The sequence below is a fragment of the Clinocottus analis genome, unplaced genomic scaffold (genome assembly GCF_023055335.1).
Source record: "Clinocottus analis isolate CAN_PGR_092001 unplaced genomic scaffold, fCliAna1.0.p SCAF_22, whole genome shotgun sequence".
Lineage (NCBI taxonomy): Eukaryota > Metazoa > Chordata > Actinopteri > Perciformes > Cottidae > Clinocottus > Clinocottus analis.
In genome coordinates this window covers 7703618-7723110 of record NW_027175954.1, presented here as the reverse complement: position 1 = coordinate 7723110, position 19493 = coordinate 7703618, and positions in this window count along the sequence as shown.

Here is a 19493-nt window from a genome sequence, read left to right as displayed (position 1 = left end):
TATTTGCTTTTCATTCCGAAAGCACTGAGCTGCGTGTTGCCTTGTCAACCTCAAGATAAGGACCCAAGGAACAAGTAAACAGTCTCTGTGCACGTAACGAGAGGACCTGTCGTCATCAGTCTGTGAAAGGCTCCTCTTTAGTCCTCTTTAACTCTTTTTTTTTATTGACTTTCTTTGCTCTTTTCGAAGTCCAGTGAGAGGTAGAAATAGAGGAATGATCGGTGAAGTGTTTCATGTTCTGAAGGGTTGGAATCAATACAACCACGAGCAGCTTCTGCTTGATGGTCAGTGTAACTAGTACCATGAGATGGGAGTGAGTGAGTAAGTGCAAAGAAGGAAAAGAAAGTGAGCAGGAAAATATTCTGCATGTTCCCCATGTGTCCAGTAGAGGGTGGTGGTAATCCATAATCAACTTGTCCAGTCACCTCATGCTTCTCTCTTTTCTCTCTGTGGTTCTAATGGAACTGTTGACTAAAGTTTCAACTTTAAGAAGCTCTGAGTTCTGTTGCAAACATCTTGCTATACCGTGTGTGTGTGTGTGTGTGTGTGTGTGTGTGTGTGTGTGTGTGTGTGTGTGTGCATGGAAGACATTCTGGTCCAGTATATAGATATTCAGCTGTAACTCTGATTAAATCCCCCTTAACATCTCTTGTCCCAGCATGACAGATGTGCCCTGGTGGAAGCGTTGATGGAATTCAGCTCAAACATCAGAGGCCTTAACATGCTGTGTGTGTGTGTGTGTGTGTGTGTGTGTGTGTGTGTGTGTGTGTGTGTGTGTGTGTGTGTGTGTGTGTGTGTGTGTGTGTGTGTGTGTGTGTGTGTGTGAGTGAGTGAGTGAGTGAGTGAGTGAGTGAGTGAGGAAGATTTCAAATGAAAGTTAAATGATCCGTGTGGAAAAACAGTGCCCCTTCGGCAGCTACAAAGACAAGACGAAGCCAAAAAGAGACACGTGGAGGTAATAAATAATTGCAACAAGCAAATATAATTGCCATGTGCAGGTCTTCTGTGTGTGCATGTGTATGCCTGTGTGTTACGGGCATACACATATGTGTGTCTGCAAGCATTTGTACTATATCTGTGTGTGAGTGTGTGAGTGTTTGTGTGCGTGTGTGTGTGCGTCAGGGCGTTTGGGATAGATGGAACCCTGTCACTGCGTCACCACAGAGATAAGAGAAGCCTGACAGCAAGGGAGAGAGAATGACAGCTTTTATATCAATCATACTGACTTATAACTGTGTGTGTGTAAGTTAAGGGGTTAGGAATGGGAATTAAGCTAGAATCAAAAAATAAATCAATGTCATATGGTTTGTATGTCAACAGCTGTTGACAGTTTGGCCTCACTTCTCAAGGTAATCTCTAAACTCCAGTGACCACACATACACACGCGCAAACACACACACACACATACACACACACACGCACACACACACACACACATACACACACACACACACACACACACAGAAACACACACACACACACACACACACACACACACACACACACACACACACACACACACACACACACACACACACACACATGATTCACTGACACAAGGAGACAGATGCCAGTGTGTGTCACCCATCTCTAAGTGTCTGGACAACAGCCAGAAAGAGAGAGTTGGCCAAATGTTGTCCTGGCACACAAATCTACATCTTTCAGCTTCTCTCTGATCCAATTCTCTCTGTCTAATTTACTTTATGCTCCAGCCTGAATTCCCATCCCTCCTCTCAACTTCCCTTCCCCCACCATGCTCCTGCAATTCCTTTCCCACTTCCTTTTCCATCCTCTCTTCTCTCTTCTAATATGCACTTTCGTTCCTTCCCTCCAAAAAGGCGTCCAACCCAGGGCCTCAGTGAGTCTGTAAGCTGATGCAGCGTATCTGTGAGGAATTGGGAATTCAATTGGAGAAAATCAGGCTTTTGAGTTTTCAGCCAGATATTTAATTATGGGAGTGAATTATAGCTGTGTCGCTGCAGGGACACAGCAGAGAGGTAATGTGACTAAGTAAACAATAAATAAGCACTAAATAAACATAAAGTCAATGCCATGCTTCATTAGAAACACAACACCCAATGTTGCCCTTGCTAAACCTCCAATGCCTACTTACTTTAGCCAACACAATCCAAATAGTCCCCTCTCTATGTATGTGTGTGTGTGTGTGTGTGTGTGTGTGTGTGTGTGTGTGTGTGTGTGTGTGTGTGTGTGTGTGTGTGTGTGTGTGTGTGTGTAAATACATATAAACATATCACTAATATTATCTGAGCCCTTTGCCCTGCAGCAGATCTCAGACAGTAGCAGAGAGAGAGGCCTGTCGTGAGATGGAACGATAGGGAAGGAGGGGGTTTGGATGATAGCATGATATGAATCTAACCTCCACTGTGGTTATGTACTGACCTCATAGGCCTGCTGTCTGCGCTGATAAAGAAACAGGAAGAACCCCCCCCCCCCTCCCTCCACACACACACACACACACACACACACACACACACACACACACACACACACACACACACACCCTTCCTATCCCTTATTTTGAAGTCAGTGAATTATTTGATCCTTATCAGATGTTCATTCATTTCATTTCTCTCTTGTCTCTTTCACTCTGGGTTTTCTCTCTTTTCATATTCTCTCTGTTCTCCCAAAAGCTAAGGAAAGAGTTTATCTTGTCATCAACTGTTCTGAGAATCTATTGTTCACGCAGTCTTCTTTCATTTTCTTCACTCCACAAAAAAATGTTTTCTTCAGTTAAAAACTAAGTTCAAACAAGGTAAACTCAATTTACCAACAGACATTTTTTGCCCGGTTAAAAAACAAATTTAAACGAAAAAAGCTTGCTAATGTAATTTTGCTGATTCACCCACTTTAAAAAAATCGATGTTAGGTGGCATCCTAATAACACGCCATCAACGGACATCTATCTGTATTAAGTGATGGCTGATAACTTCCAGTCATTGATAACACAGTGATACTGACACAACAGTTCATGAGCCATGCTCTTTGCCGCTTCCGTGTTCCTGAAGGCCCCATCTGATGTCAAGTAAGTAACCGTTACCAGACTTGTCAGATATCACATATCCGTACACGCAAACATAACTCATTTTAAAGTCTGGGTTTAAGCAGGGGATAACATGGTTATCTCGTCTTTCGCTGTATATCTGTTGCCGCTACGTATACATAAATGCACAAGCATGTGCAGACAGACACTCACACACACCTCCACTGAGTCAGTCAGCGAGCTCTCCATCATTGCCAGCAGTAGCCCAGTGCTCTTTGGTTGGTTGCAGGTTGATGGATGAGTCTCCCTTGAGCAGCTCTGTTAAAGCGCCTCTCCATCAGGCCGCAGCCGCATGGGCCCTCACATTTGATTAGATCCCAATGGAAGCCAGTTGCTCCCTGTCATCACTCATACAGCGTAGGCCTGAGATGCAACAGAGACAGCCAATGGAGCACGGAGTTTGACACGCTGAGGAAGCCATTCCGGTGCAAAGAGAGGATATTATGTGACTCATGTACAACTCTGTCTCACATGGGTGGCGCTGCACTTGGCTGGAGAGGAGAGATAGTGTGAGGGAGAGGGGTACTCATAAAGAGCAGAGTGTTATTTCCATTCTTCACGGTTTATATTCAGAACCGAAAGTCTCATCCAAGATTCTATCAATCAAATTGCCCACCTATTCATTTAAATTACACCTGAATGAGAATGAGGACCATTACAGCACTTCAAAACTCAACAGCCTGCTGTCACTTTGACTCTGTCCCTCTCCCGACTCCTCTCCTTCATCTCTCTCCCTCTGTCGCCTCTCATCTCCCTCCATTGGTATTTACATGTTAATGACTTATGTGTTAGTGCCTTTCTCTTTTTTCTTGTCTTCTATTTACATGTCAGTGGCTTTCGCTGCGTGATGGTGCTGCAATAAAATGAAAGTAATTTGCTCGGTGACAGTCAGACCATTTTACCAGCTATTACTCTCATCCATTCTGGTCAGTGAATACTGATGACAATGAAACCAGGGAGCTGTGAAGATATTTTGCAAGCTCTCGTGTTAGTGACGGTACTATAGTTTACATGTGTTGGCAGTACTGCCCCATTCACCTCTAAAAGAGTTATTTTAAATCATATGCAGCATCTTTGTTCTTTTTGTTGTTGTTTGTTAAACCATGCAGTCATTTGAAATCTTTATGCCCATTATTTGCTTTATTGTAAAGTGTCTGCTGAGATATAAGGAGAACAATTCTCTCTGACTTCTCATCTTGGTTCAGTTAGAATAGTGTTGTTTATTGCTCCAGCTCCCTGGTCACTGCAGCCTTAAGTCAAGCCTGACATTCTTTATGAACTACACAACAATGTGAAAGCCATTACACTTCCAGTAAATTGCTTTGAAAACTTGATAGCTGCACAAAAAAAGCAATTTCGGCATGAAATCATGGTACTTCCCAGTGAGGCCTGAAGATAAGTCTGAACTGATGATGCGGTTTAAAAATAAAGACTAATTTCCTTTTAATCAGCAGCATAGACTGTGCCGCCCAGAGTGTTAACTCACTGTTGCAGAAGTGATGGGATGGTGCATGATATATAGTGATGAGAGTCTTGTGACATGCTCAGGGTCAGCAGCTCACATGTGTGGACAGACACACACACACACACACAAATACACACACACACACACACACACACACACACACACACACCAGTTCTCTGCTGTGTTGTTTTTAAGAGTTCCGTTGGCCATTAATGATTTAGTCTTACAGGCAGGACAGAAATACGACTGCTTATGACTGAAATATTGATGGACTTGTATGAATTATTAATAGGGCTGATTTCTGGAATAAAGATGCAGTTGACCTAGTGTAGTAAGAGGTGAGGTTTGGTGGTCCCACTGTTTTGTTCGATGGATAGTGCCGGCGTCTTTAGTTTCACAGGGATGCATTTTTTTGTGAGCATTTCTTGCCCCGGCGGCTTTGCGAGTATGCGACAAATACTCATCTGTTCCTTCAGATATGCATGTATACTGAGGCCGTGATGTGTTTATTCTTTCAACAACTACATTACACAGAGTCTTCAATTGTCAGCTGACAAAATAGCAGCCTGGCTACTAGGCACAGCGCTCTTTTGCCAAGACAACCTGCACGCTTTTAAATCTGTTTGTGTTTGTGTTGCCGCCGATGGATTTAATTTGGCAATGAAATGCGGGTAGTTAGTGCAAATCTGAGTATGTTCTTGGATATATCAAACAGAGCATTGGAACGGACACATTTTGGCACGTGAATGTGGGCATGTAAAGGATTGATTCATCTTAGTTTACATTGGATATATGTATCTGTTCTCTCCATATGTTCAGTTAAATCTCTCTTCTAATCTCCTTGTCTCCTTCCCTTGTGCCCTTAAAGATTCATACGCTTTGATGTTGTCTTTCATCAGTTCGAATAATCACAGTCTCCTCTCGTCTCCTCGGTTTGGGGCAGTTAGTAAACCATCACATTGGGTTTCACTGCTGGCTGAGTTCTCAGGCTCGTCCTCTCTCAACTCCTCACTTTAGACTTATTCAGCTTTCAAATTAGTGGGGCATTGGATTGATTTTTCACCCTTTCGTTTTATCTTAACGCGAGCCTCTGCAGAGTGTTTGACGATGCAGTTTTTTTACATTTTTTTTATGGAGCTGTGATGGATAGATATGAAGTTCCGGGGATGAGTTTGACTTGAAGCTGGAGGCAAAGGAGACAGTAATACATGCTAATGACTCGCAAAAATGAGGCCCTAGAGGTGCACAAAGAGTTTGGGCGACAGGAAAAATTGTCCAGTGCAGGTATGTTTCAAGGAAGGACAAAGAACAAAAGGAGATTATTGTTAAGCGTTTAGGCCCTTGCTAAGTTTGCTGGCTTGGCCTGCTTTGTCCTTCACGTGGGTCAAAAGGACAGAGGTGCAGGGGGAGGGGTGAACAGATAGTATCTATCTCCTCCAGGGATGGAGGGAGGCTGAGGGGATAGAGAGGTAAGCATGGGGAAATAGAAAAGATGAAGGGATGGAGATAGGAGTGAGAGGTGGAGAGAGACCACAGAGTGGGGGGTGGAGAGAGAGAATGAAGGAAAAGAATGGGGAAGAGGCGATTTGTCCTCTGATAGGAAAGGGGACAATATTTCTGATGAGATAGTGAAGAAGACTTGTTTTCTTCCAGCAGTTCTGATTAGCTTTGTTTAAACTCAAATTGTCCCCCAAATAGAAGGAGCACATAATACAAAAAGGTGGATAAATATGCCACCGATCACAACAATATTTTCAGTTTCAGTTGCAATGTGGGCCACAGGGTGAATACCTGGGCTTGGGCCAGGTGTAGATGAAACAGATTTAAGGCTGTAAATAGATTAGCAGTAATGTATCACTGAAAGCAAAGGGCTTTGAGTAACATCATGCACAAGCATATTGGAAGTCTGTAGAATTTGGACGGAGAATGGTTGGAAAGTGTGCAAGCGTGTCTTTTAATGATGAAGTTAAGTCCCCAAGCCACCAGCTAATGGTTTCCATAGATTTATCGGCAGCACCGGGGTACTTTGTTTTATACTCACCAGACAAGTCGCAATATGTCACCTACTCAACCAGCCTACAGATATCAAGCACCAGATTGGTTTGAATGGCTGTCAGGATGAACGAACAAGGGAATGTGTTCAGTAGAGAAAAGCAATGAGAACGAGAGGGCAGGAGAAAACCAAGAAGTGTTAGCTAATATGAGGAGCAGAAAGGCACGACTGGTTCAGTAAAACAACAACTGGTGTTGTGTGGTCGATTCCACCCGTGGATATTGGATATGCCTTGCTATGACCACCTGTGAAATCACAGCACAGAGCATTTGAAGCCTTTAGGCAAAGTACTTGTCTCTCCAACAATAGTGTTTTCATAACCAGCCAACTGGGAGGAGATCTAAAGAGAGAGGCAGGAGCACTAATCAATAGGAGAGGGCGGACCGGTGTCAAACGGCAAATAAACAAACAAGCCATTATCCTGACACACACACACACACACACACACACACACACACACACACACACACACAGACACACCCACACACACGGACACACACACACACACACACACACACACACACACACACACAGACACGGACACACACAGACACACACACACATACACAGGGTATAAATGCAATGATAGACACACACAGGTTAACTCTTAGTAAATATAGAATAAAAACAGAGCATGATTGTATGCAACTAGTCCACTGTTTGTATGTGTGTGTGTGTGTGTGTGTGTGTGTGTGTGTGTGTGTACGTGTGTGTGTGCATGCGTGCTTGTGAACCATTCACATGCAAAAAACGTCTAAATACACATGTATGAGAGCTTTGCACATTTATGATAAATGTGGGTGTAAGTATTTTTTTTGCTGAGCAGGAATGAGAAGGAGAAAAGAAAAGTGGGAGCAGAGAAGAGACTGTCTCTGGTGTAAACACTGATATTACTGTATTGATCAAACCCTCATATCTGGTGGCAGTTAGATTGCCTACGAGCATGACTCGTGGGCACGTGTGCAAGCGTGTTAAAGTGATCTGTGCATCATCTGCTGTGTATGCATGTGTTTGTCTATTTATGTGCATGCGTTATCCCACTCTGTCAACAATGTGTGTGTGTGTGTGTGTGTGTGTGTGTGTGTGTTGAAGGTTGTTTTGGGCACTGGTGACAGAGCAAGGGAGGAGTGCTATCGATTTTTAGCCCAGCCATGCTAGAGAAAGTTCTGTTTGGGTGGAACTGTGATTACCGCCCTTTCTCACCTCCCTCTCTTCCCCCTTACCCTTTCACTTAGCATACATGCAGTATCTATCAATCCGTCTAAAATCTCACCCGTCTCAATCGTTAGGCCTAAACAAAGCGTGTGATGTGCTCTCGCTGTCAACTGTTTCTGGATGCCAACACGCCTGGGAGAGAATATGTTTCAAATGTGTGGCAGCTTAGAAATGTTGTGTTTATATTCTAAGTATACCACACTTACCACATTGCGATTCTGTGTCATTGTGTGCATTCACATGTGTGTTTTTGTCTCTGTGTGTGCCCTTTCTAAAACAATGACAATAGTATCTGAGGTTTTAAAAGATTTAGGAGGGAGGCAGTTGTCTGGTTACAGGGCTCTGTTTGTTTGGTTGCTGTTTGCGTGCAGACACTTGTGGACACACCCATATGACCACACCCATACACATGTATGGATACACTACTGAACATGCACATGGCAAACATTTTCAGAAGACATGGACGAAATGTAAAACATGCCCCATTTACTTTGCCAAACTTAATCCTGATTGCTAAGTACGAACGGGCTGAGTGGCACTTTCTGACCCCAGATCAGTGTGCATCTGTCGGTCTGCACATGTGTCTGTCTCTCTGCTCACCAGCTTGTCAGTCCTCCTCTCAGCCTGCTAGAATGTAACAGACTGCAACACAAAGCCAATCTGTGTTTCTCAGTGTGCGTAGTGAGATAAACAGATAAATGATTAGTTGCAATAGAGCAGAGGGAGTCTTAGTTTCATCATTATGAGGGAGAGAGGGATCAGGATTAAAAGAGCCGTATTGTGTCGAACAGATTATTCAGTCTGTGTATGTGTATGTGCGTATGTGTGTGCATGTGTCTGTGCCTGCATGTGTGGTTGGCTGGTTTTCTCATTACAGGATTAAAGAGCATCTGGTTCAATGTTCCTACTCAAACCTGCCATTCAAAGTCATGAGGGAAATAATACACTGTTGTCTCATGCAAGTGAACTGCTTCTAAATGTGTGTCCATGCTTGTGTGTGTGTGTGTGTGTGTGTGTGTGTGTGTGTGTGTGCACATGCCACATACATGAGTGTGCATGCATGTCAACTGGGAGAACAGATATGGATTGAATGAAACTGGACACAAGCAGAAATGAAATTGCTGTCTAGAGCCCGTGTCACAGAGAGTGGAAAAGCTTGTATTGTGGGCTCTCTGTGTGAAAAACTCTCGACTCAAATCTATTTCTGGTTATATAATGAAAGGTGGACCACGAAGGGCTTAGCTGGATCTGTTGGTGAGTACAAAGCCAAGGAAGTGATGTGAAAAAGAGGTGGAGGGAGACAGATAGGCGGATATACGGATAGATAGACAAGTAGATAGCTAGCAGGACACTTCTTGCTCTTTGATTTTCCCATCTGTGTGATTGTCTGCCCTGATTGCTTTCACCTGTCCCTCATTAGTCCTGCTGTCACCTGTCCTTCATTGTCACTCTCCTTCATTGCATATTTAGTCTGAGTGCTTTGTAACCTTCCTGCAAAGTAAATACTTCTTCATTCTACCTGCTCTGTTTTTTTTATTTTGAAGTTTCGCTTTTGAAGCCATTTCCTGTTCATACATGTTTATTATATTGATCGATAGACAGATACATAGATCGACTAAAGCTTGTCCAGTATGGACAATGGAAGCACTAATGTTGTTATAGATTTTCTGTCTAATTAGGCCATTGTGGGATGTGGCTACACAGTGCATTATATTAAGTGTTTGACACAGTAAGTTCATTTATCTGATATCAATAACAATCTGTATGTTCGTTTTGCTCTTGGTCCTGTCTGTCTATGACACGGATATCTGACATTTGCTTTCACCAAAAGCTTTGTAAAACTGGACTCCCATGTCCAAAGAAGTGTTCAGACTGAATATTTTTGAAAAGCTACTTGACATCAACCTGGATCCATTTCATATGTGTTTCATTACCTTTAATGTTTGCTATTTATATTCATCAATCCAAAAATATTTACACACAGCATCTATCAAGAAGTTCTCATGAAGTGTTTTGAGCTATACCTGCAAATGTGTAGATCAATTTGTGTGTAATCCAAGTAGTCACGAACCAGTTAGTATAAAGATTGCAAAATGCCACTCAGGGCAGGTGGAAGTGAAGTGAATTTTTATTTTATTTTAAGTTATTTCTTATGCAAAACCACAGTTTAAGGAAGAAGGGTGTAGTGTGCTGCACAAGTTGTAAAACCCCATAAGGCCAATTTTTGATATTGGGCAAAACATTGATTGGTGATTGACAGTTGGGAGTGGTCATTCGGCAACAAACATAGCAATGAGCCAACAACGGCAAGGCAGAAGACCACAGTAAAGCAAACATGCCATCAATGTAGGGATATTAGGATTTTAAAAATATATGGTTTGTAAATATTACATGGAAAAGATAATGCACTCAGAACGTTTAATATATTGTACATTTGTTTACAAGAAAACTTTATATGGCATCTTCATTGATTATGCATGCATACCAAGATAACAAGAAAAGGAGACAGATGGAATTTAATTTTTATGTCAATTAGCGACTAACTTGTAACACAAACACAGCACTTGCACACTCCCCTCACAGTCGGAGCATTGCTAGCTTCAGTGGACATCTGGATTGTTGGAAAAATGGCTGTTTGGGGAAAATTAAAAACTGCAAAAAACAATCCAGTAGACAAATTTGCACCAGTAATACGCTTGAAAAATGTACTTTGTGTTCAGTTTAAACACATTGAAATGAATGTTAAGTACAAGTGTTGAGGTCAATAACATAACGTGAGTTACGACTTTGATTGGCTGACAACATTTCTGGTCCTGGATCTTTGATACTACAAGACCAGTGTCTAAAATCACTTGTTAAATTACAAAAGTGTAAACTATATAGCAGGTCAAGCCTTTCAAAAGCCCAATAAAGAATATAAAAATATATAGATCCCATGTAATGTATATGTTGCTAACTCCCAAAGTTCAATGCTTTTCTTTTGATAGATGTGTTCATGAGAATTATATGGCAACACTTGTCATTATTTGTCTGAAATCTGATGTTACTGATAACTGCTTGTTCATTTTGGAATAGGAACTGAGTGACACACAGCCCACATTTCAGAGTATATCAGATATTTAGATTCTAATCTAAAATAGTTCAATTTGTGCTATTTCATCACACAAACAGGTATAGCACAATACAACTTTTGTTTGATGTATTTGAATCTGTGAAATATAATTTTGGAGAAACATAACTCCTACTATGAAGCATTCATTACTGGTGTATTGTGAATAATTAATAACACATGAGCAAAGCTGCAATTATATATACAATTTGTTATCAAATATGGATGTGTTTTGTAAAAGTTAGGATTGTTGACAAATATATTTATTAGAAAACAGTAAAAATGTATGTAACAAATTAAATGCGGAATAATTATATACATTTTATTTCACAAAACAGATTGACATTATTAAAGAAATGATTGAATGAAATATTGGATAAACATCTGGGATGCAATCAACAGTTTTCCAATTTATTAACTTTGCTTTTAACTCAACCGAAACATTAAACAGTCAAAACATTGAATAAGTGCATACCCTAATTGTATAGATTGTATTTTCATTATGACGACACAACAATAATATATCATTGTGATTGCCTTGTTGATTGTGGTGCTGGGCTAATAAGTGTTTGTCAGTATTTTTGCGCGGTTGTGTATGTGTGTGTTTATTGCCTGGACCCCTATTAATCAGAACCTATCACTTGTGCCTAATGGAGATAGATTATCAAGCTGAGAGACGTGACAGTCCCTAGAGAATGCCTTGTGTGTTTGTGTGCATTTGTGTGTGTGTCTATTACAGTAAATATCCCAATAACTGCACGATTTTCTGCTTGACTACTAAAGCTACCATCGTACGTGTCACCTGCCCCGATAAAGAGGGTGAGGGTGTGTTTCTGGATGAAAAGAGGTTAAGTACACTCATTTATCTCTCTCTCTCTCTGCATGTGTGTGTGTGTGTGTGTGTGTGTGTGTGTGTGTGTGTGTGTGTGTGTGTGTGTGTGTGTGTGTGTGTGTGTACATTGTTTGAGTATAATTAGCTGAGACTATGCTTGCTGGCGTACTCCAAATTTATTTCCCAAACAAACAAGACTTTAACAGCACCTGTACAGGCTTTTCATACACAGCCGGAGGTAGAAAGGAGTTTCCTACCAGCTGCAGCAGAAGGCTTTAATCCCTCAGAGATATCTATATTATCCTCGCCACTCAGAGTAAAATATCAGCTACATACTAATGTTTCTCCCCTGCTTTTTTAAAACATGGCCTTGCCTTGCTCCCCAGGAAACCTACTGGCCTCTTTGTATCTTGGAAACATATTTTAGGCGTATTCAGCCGAGCAAAATTATCACATCAAAGGCTAAAAACTGTAATTTGGAAGGAAACATATTTATGAATGGTTAAGTGACAATACTAGACTCAAACTTTGCCATGCATAATCCCATACTGACATGCTCTCACAAGGACACCCACACATGTGTAAACTCATTTAACGTTCCTAAAGTATCACTCAAACTGGATGAAAGCTCTCATTTCATGGAGTATTGGCAAAGATAATGTATGAATGTCTCTTTAACATGAAGAAACACACATACATCAACCCTCATATAAATATTCCTCATTCTGCCAGAGGTGTTAGGAGAGACATTATTGGGGCTAAAGAGTGATTTAAAACACTTCTATTGCACACTTTTTAAGAAGATCTGCATGAGCTATGATAAAAAATATTACATCAGAGAAAAGAAAGAGTCAAATGTCAAATGCAATTAAACCCTTATTTTTCATTAATAGTGATCATAATACACTTGTTCGTAAAAATGTAAAGAACTTTTTTAAAAAAGGGATGAAATGCTTTCCAAATCAGAATAGGTTTGGTGCAGTCAAGACATGGAAACATATCTCAAGGACAATGATTCAAAATTATAAATAAGTATAAATAAATGGATAAAAGTATAGAAAAAAAATGTTTTGAAAAGAGGTTACTGGGATAATTTGGTTGATTATCAATAAAAGGCTATTATGTAACTGTGGATATGAGTAGGGGTGTATACCGGTGAGACAGTCAATAATGATCTTTGCATGAATAATAATTGATTTGCCATTGTTCACGTTGTATAATAAACAATTTCAGATTAGAGGTATTGCTTATAATTTCATTGGTGTACTTAGTAATACTAATAATATAACTGTTTCACAACTGATCCTGAATAAATTTGTCAATGGCCGAACAATGGAATTAGCTGCATGTAATGTTTCATACAGTTATAAATTCATGTATTTAAATAAATCCCTCTTTGGGTGAATGTTGCAGGCTATAGTTTTGAGACCTAATGAGTCATTCTCAACATTCACCCACATAGTTGAAGAAGCCTTTATTAAATGAATAAATTGATTATTAATTATTAAATTAATTACATACAAATGCTTTCCAGTACCCCATATCTCACATGTTCATGATACAAAATGGACAATGGCAAATGCATCATAAGTTGGAAGGGGCAAGGTGCTCAGTGATGAAAAAAAAGAGAAGATAATAACATTTTTTAAATCAATTTTGAACTTGACCGGTAATCATTACAATGAGCTGAGAATATGGAAGATTTCAATTCAATTTCAATTGGGCACAAATGATTGACTCAAATGTTGCAGTCCTTCAAAGAACCTGCAGTATTTAGTAAATTGGAGATGGTTGATGGATATCTGGGGCAGTCAGGCATACAAAGAGTTACGGTAATTTTGTTGAAGCGAGAAGGAGACGTTGCTCATTGCTGAAGGAACGAAATCATCTAATCTTGGCAATACCCCTGATTTGAATGATCGCTGTTTTGGTGATATTGCAAAAAACGCTGAGAAAAGTTCAGGTCCCAATCAAAGAGAACTTTTGTATTGTAGAGCATCATAGTAGTAAACAACTGGTACAGAGGGAACCAGAAGGAGGAGATGTATTAGTGTGTCCGTGGCTGTTATAATGAAGTAACTAAATTAGTCAAACTGATCTGCTAGGGATTCGGACATGTCACCTGAAGAAACGAAGGGCTCTTAGGGGACTAGTTAGGGAGTGGTGGAGCATAGGAGTTCTGAAAAACAACTAACTATTGGTAAAACAAACATTGTTATCGCTGCAAGCCAATGATAGGTGTGTAGTAGTTGGGATGTAAGATTGTGTGGGAGGCGCCCGCAGGAGTGTGATGCAGCACAGAATGCGAAGCAGTGACCAACACCCGAGAGCTCCTTCGCTGGAGCTGGAGAGACTGCCGGAGAGAGCGCAGGCTTCCTTAGAATAGCACTATCGGGGCAAACGCTAACTGGAGATTTCGCTGAAATATCTGATGAAGGGTGAATATTCTTTGTTACGGTTCAGAGATTTTTGTCTCTGGAGCGTTAAGTTATAGCGTGCCGGCCTACCTAAATAGTAAAATGATGGGGAAGCACGTGGCCTGTATGTTCAGTCTAATTTTGACAACACTTTGATTGCTGCATGGAGAAGAGAGAAATGTACTGGAATTGTCAATGTTATTTGGACCACAGTTGCCATTTGAAGGTCAGGTGAAACAACAGCCAAGTTTTTTTCGTCTCTAAGGGAACAAAATACTTGAAGCACCCAAATAACAGCCTTCTTGCTTATTGTTCCATCTTTTTCTTTCATCTATTGATTGTCAGCTGTCTAGTCAGACTTGCTGATGACCTTTAAATCCTGTGTGTGTGTGTGTGCGTGTGTGTGTGTCAGTCTCTTTGTCCAGCCACAGCATGTGCACTCTTTGTGTTCTGTCATGTTATCATATTTTCTCCTGTTCTTCTCATCGATTAACTGTCATCAGGCTGAAAAGTGGACTTTTGTTTCACCAAGTTAGCAAATAGTGTGTTCTCCCCTCTCTTTTTCTGTCTCTATTTTGCTTGTCTCTTTTATTTCTAAAATACAAGATTCCTCTGTCATGCCAATCTTTACCTGCTTATCTGTTTCACACTTTTTGTGTGTGAAATATTACGTGACTGTGGTTCATCTTTACTTCTTTTCATCCGCGAGATTGTTAGACAAGATTTTGTAACTTATTAAAGACATCTGTATATCTGTTTCTTTTCCAGTGCCGTGAAGTGCCTCATGTCCTGGAAAGTGCAATCAAAACCGACCTGTCAAAACACATCTGTTATGCATGGCTTCATTTGTTTGTGTCCTTGCATGTCTGTTTGTGCATGCAGGTGTGTGTATATGTGTGCACCTTAAGTGTGTGTTTGTAATGTTGGTGGTACGCATGGCTGACTGCGTGCTGGTTCTCTTGCTGGGATGCTAAACGGCAGAGGAAGAGAAGGTTAAGAAGGAAGGTCAACAGAGTAGAGAGGGGAAGATATCCATCACAGAAACCAATACATGTCCGTGGACACCGTGGCTATTTATTTCTATTTCTATGAAAAAGAAGACACTTTCTGCAGGTAAGCTGGCAGCCTGCCTGGGGCCAACTTGACACATCCTGTGCAGACATTTGGAGGAGAACAGAGAGCCCCGGAGTAAACAAACTGACTGGGCAAATCAGCTTGAAAAGTTGTTTGCTTGGTTCTGGAGGCAAGTTTATTTATTCCTTCAAACAAGAGGTCATTCTGTCAAAGCCATATATGGGTAAACACATTTACTTTGTTTCAAGAAAACCATTGGAAAGACCTTTTCTTAACCTTTAAGGATAAAACATTAGCATATTGGTAAGAGTGTCAGTAGGTTTTGGTCCATTTTGTTTTTCCTCCCACTGTTGAAACCAGTCATACAATGTGACAACGAGTGTCTCGGTTGCTGGACAATGACCTACGAGCGTGAACTCCTCAGAACAACAATGGCAGCATGTGCATCAAAGAGAAACTGTATCAAGAAAAATATTTGATATTTCCTCTCACGTTTGTCAAACGTGCCATAATCAACAGATCTAATTGGAGGGAGCTGAGAGATAACCAGAAAATAGGCCGGCCTGATCACAGCGCCCAACAGGTGTGGTTCACTAGTTTGCTTGAAGGGTCGATGATTCCGAGAGTGAGATGAGCTGCTTGCACACTTCTTAATTAGAGCAGCAGCAGAATTAAAAAATGCATCGAGTCTTCAGCCTTAGCTTGTCAGTTGTGTTGTTGTCTGTAGGATGTCAGATGAGGGTGGAAACCAATCACAGTTTTACAATATAACATGTACAAATGGCTTATTTTATCCAACCAACCATTTAAAACACACAAATTTATTCACTCTTACAGATTAATTGATAATCAAAATTGTAGCCAATTATCTCTATTAAATCGACCAATGTCCATTGTTCTGCTTATTAAATCCCCTTTTCTCAACATGCAACCTTTTCTAAATCCAGGCAAATTAACACATTGTTCTCTCTCCTGCAGTCAAGACACTTTTCTGGACATCATCTCTCTCCACCTCACTCCCACATGCTCTGTCACTGCTATTCTTCTGTGTTTTTTTATACCTTTCTCTCTGCTTCTGCTCTCTTTTTTTTCCTCCTGTCTCCTCCACCTCTAACACCTCTTGTCATTATGGCTAACTCCTGCTATGACAAGCCATGACTTGATCTATTTCTATCTCTTCTTTGACAAGTGTTACATGTACACCAACTGTTCATGAGCGTGTGTGTGTGTGTGTGTGTGTGTGTGTGTGTGTGTGTGTACACAATAGAGGTGAAGGATCACACTTTATGATCAGATTCACCTTCAACAATGTACTGTATGCGTGACACGTGTGATACGTGTGATATGGTGCATATATGCACAACATATGTTTCATTTTAATTTGGCAATCAGTGGTACAATTCATATCACCAGCATGCAAAGTACTTTGCGTTTCCAAAAGCACAATGGTGCTTGAGGTGGAGATGACAATGGTGAGCTAGCAACAGGCTAACAAATGCATATTAAAATCGGTATGAAGACAAATTACAACACAAGTACCTCATTTAAAATGAAACTGTACTTATTACTGTACTCAACTCATTTTGTTTGGTCGAGTTGTTGAGCAGGCGGAGCCAGTGCAGTGCTCACATTTAAAGGATTTATTGCTTTAATTCATTCTAATTTGACGCTCACTCTTTGTACCCCTCAAGTGTCAGTTTTGGACTTATCAGAGACAGCAAGTCACCTTTTTTGCACACGTTGTATCTTTGCAAAACAATAGTACTTGTTTACGAGAAATGTACAGTTTCCACTCGTTACATGCATACAATCTTTTTCCATAATACATATCAAACGCAGGTTTACTTCTAACAAAACTGCTTGGTTAAGCTTGACCTGTGTTCCCATAGTCTTAGAAACCCCAAATGAGTTCTAATAGAAATTCACCCACACTACTCCGGTCCTCCTCCGCGCACTTTACTGGTTACCGGTGGCCGCCTGCATCCGCTTCAAAACATTGGTACTGGCGTACCGTGCTACGAACAGATCGGGTCCGATCTACATCCAGGACATAGTAAAAGTGTACACACCAGCTCGGACACCCCAGCTCGTTCACTCCGCTGGGCTTCTGCAAATCAGCTTGTGGCTCAGTCACTCGGAGCTAAACGCTCAACAAAGTCACGACTGTTCGCTGTCTTTGCTCCTCAATGGTGGAATGAGCTCCACATTGACATCAGGACGGCAGAAAATGTCTACATGTTCCGTTGCAAACTAAAAACACATCTTTTTCGACTACACCTTGAATAGGGAAGGTAGCAATGGCACAACTGATAGCACTTTTTAGTTTGACTTTATTGAATAAATTGTACTTTCCTGATTCTTGTTGTTCTGAGTTTGTACCCACGATTGAATGCACCTAGTGTAAGTAACTTTGGATAAATGTGTTAGCTAAATGTAATGTAATGTCATGTTTTTTTCAGATTTTTCTTGTGAATCTAATGTATATTTTCCAAAAAATCACTTTAATACCATATTTTGATCATCATCACTATGCACATCCTGCATTATATGAGCAAGATTCAGCAAAATCACAATACAACAAAGCATTGGCATATTAGGAAGGAATTTCAGTCCAAAAAAACGTGTCGTTCAGTTTAAAAATGGAAAAATTACTTATTTTATGCCAAAACAATGTCCGATTCAGGCATTCTGGGACTTGAAATGTTCATGAACTTCCGTATATGCTGTATGATGTGGTTTTCGAAATGTGGGCGGACCAGGGAGGACTCAGGTCTTAGAAACATGCGGCGGAAAAAGAAGAAAAAAACTTCCAGCCGTTTTGTGACTTTACAGGTACTAATTGGGGTTAGACTGCGGTTATGGGGGTGTGTGTTTTATTGAAATCCGACTTTCTAAGTGGTACTTATGTGGGATTTAATGAAACGTTATGCTTTTCTAAAGCTGCTGTAATCAATAATTGTTTATTAACATTGTATCAGGTATTTAATGTGTTCTATGTGAAAGGTGATGCCTGTAGTGGAGTTGGTAGACCAAAACAGAGATAAAAGTAGATTTAGAAGTTAACCGGAAAATAGAGAATTGAAGATAATGAAAGGTTTTAATATATCAGTGACAAAGTTTAGTGAAATATTTGTTAACTGGGTTCTGGCTGTGAATGAATTTACTCTATTGTTCTATTCTTGGAGCCTTTATTTCTTTGAATATATAGGTTTCACCCAACTGAGGATCTTTTTTCATCTCTCTCGCATTTCCTTTATCGAATAAATCCATTTAAAAATAGTTCAACACAAAAGCTCATAAATCACAAAAGTAATCCGCTATCCTTTTTTTTTTTTTTTTTTAAAAAGGTTTTTTTTACAAAGTTTAAAACCTCTTCAAACTATTTTGATGCTGCAGATTATTACAAAACACTAAAAAGTAAAAATCCGGAAAGCAGCAAAACAAAAAGGAAACCATAAAAACTTGAATAAAGCCCATATCCACCATATCTTCAGTGCCACAACACAACACAGTGCTGATTGATCCTCATAAATCCTGGATGGCTGTTCTTTCTGACAGCTTGTTGAGGTTAACAAGTTTTTCTATGTGTTTGCTTTTCTCTCCATGGGGTCATCAAACACTTCACTGTATTCCCTGGAGGCCTTGATGTGTGTGTGTGTGTGTGTGTGCGTGTGTGTGTGTGTGTGTGTGTGTGTGTAATAGTTAATGCAGACCCCTGTCTGTGCTTGCCAAAAGATAGCGTGGTTTTCTTTTTGACCTCCCCTGTACCCTTCCCTCAGGGGCAAACGATCCAATCAGAGGATAAGCCTATTTCCAGACCCTCCCCCTGGGAGTGAGAAAGATCCAATCGGATAAAGGTTCATCTCAGATCAAAATCAACCGGGAAGGTGGATAAGGGACCACACAAACACACAACCAGCAAAAGAATGACAGAAAAGAAATTGACAAACACACAAACACAAAAATATCTGCACGAAAAGATAAATATATATCCTACACAGTTGTTGCTTCTCATATAATGAGTGGATAAACCGCTATGTACTCAAACACACTCAACATGTGGGAATTTCCCTTGTTTATGATCAGATAAGAACAGTCTGGACTCCTGTTTCCCTGTGACTGCCACAAAACCCCTTTTGCTTCAGCAATTGGGATAAAAAGCACACCAAAAATACAAAAACCTTGCCCTGATTAAAACAAACAAAAAATGTAAGCACCGGTCTTGGCTTGAATGTGTGTGATGATGGTAAATAGTGTGAGACTGCTC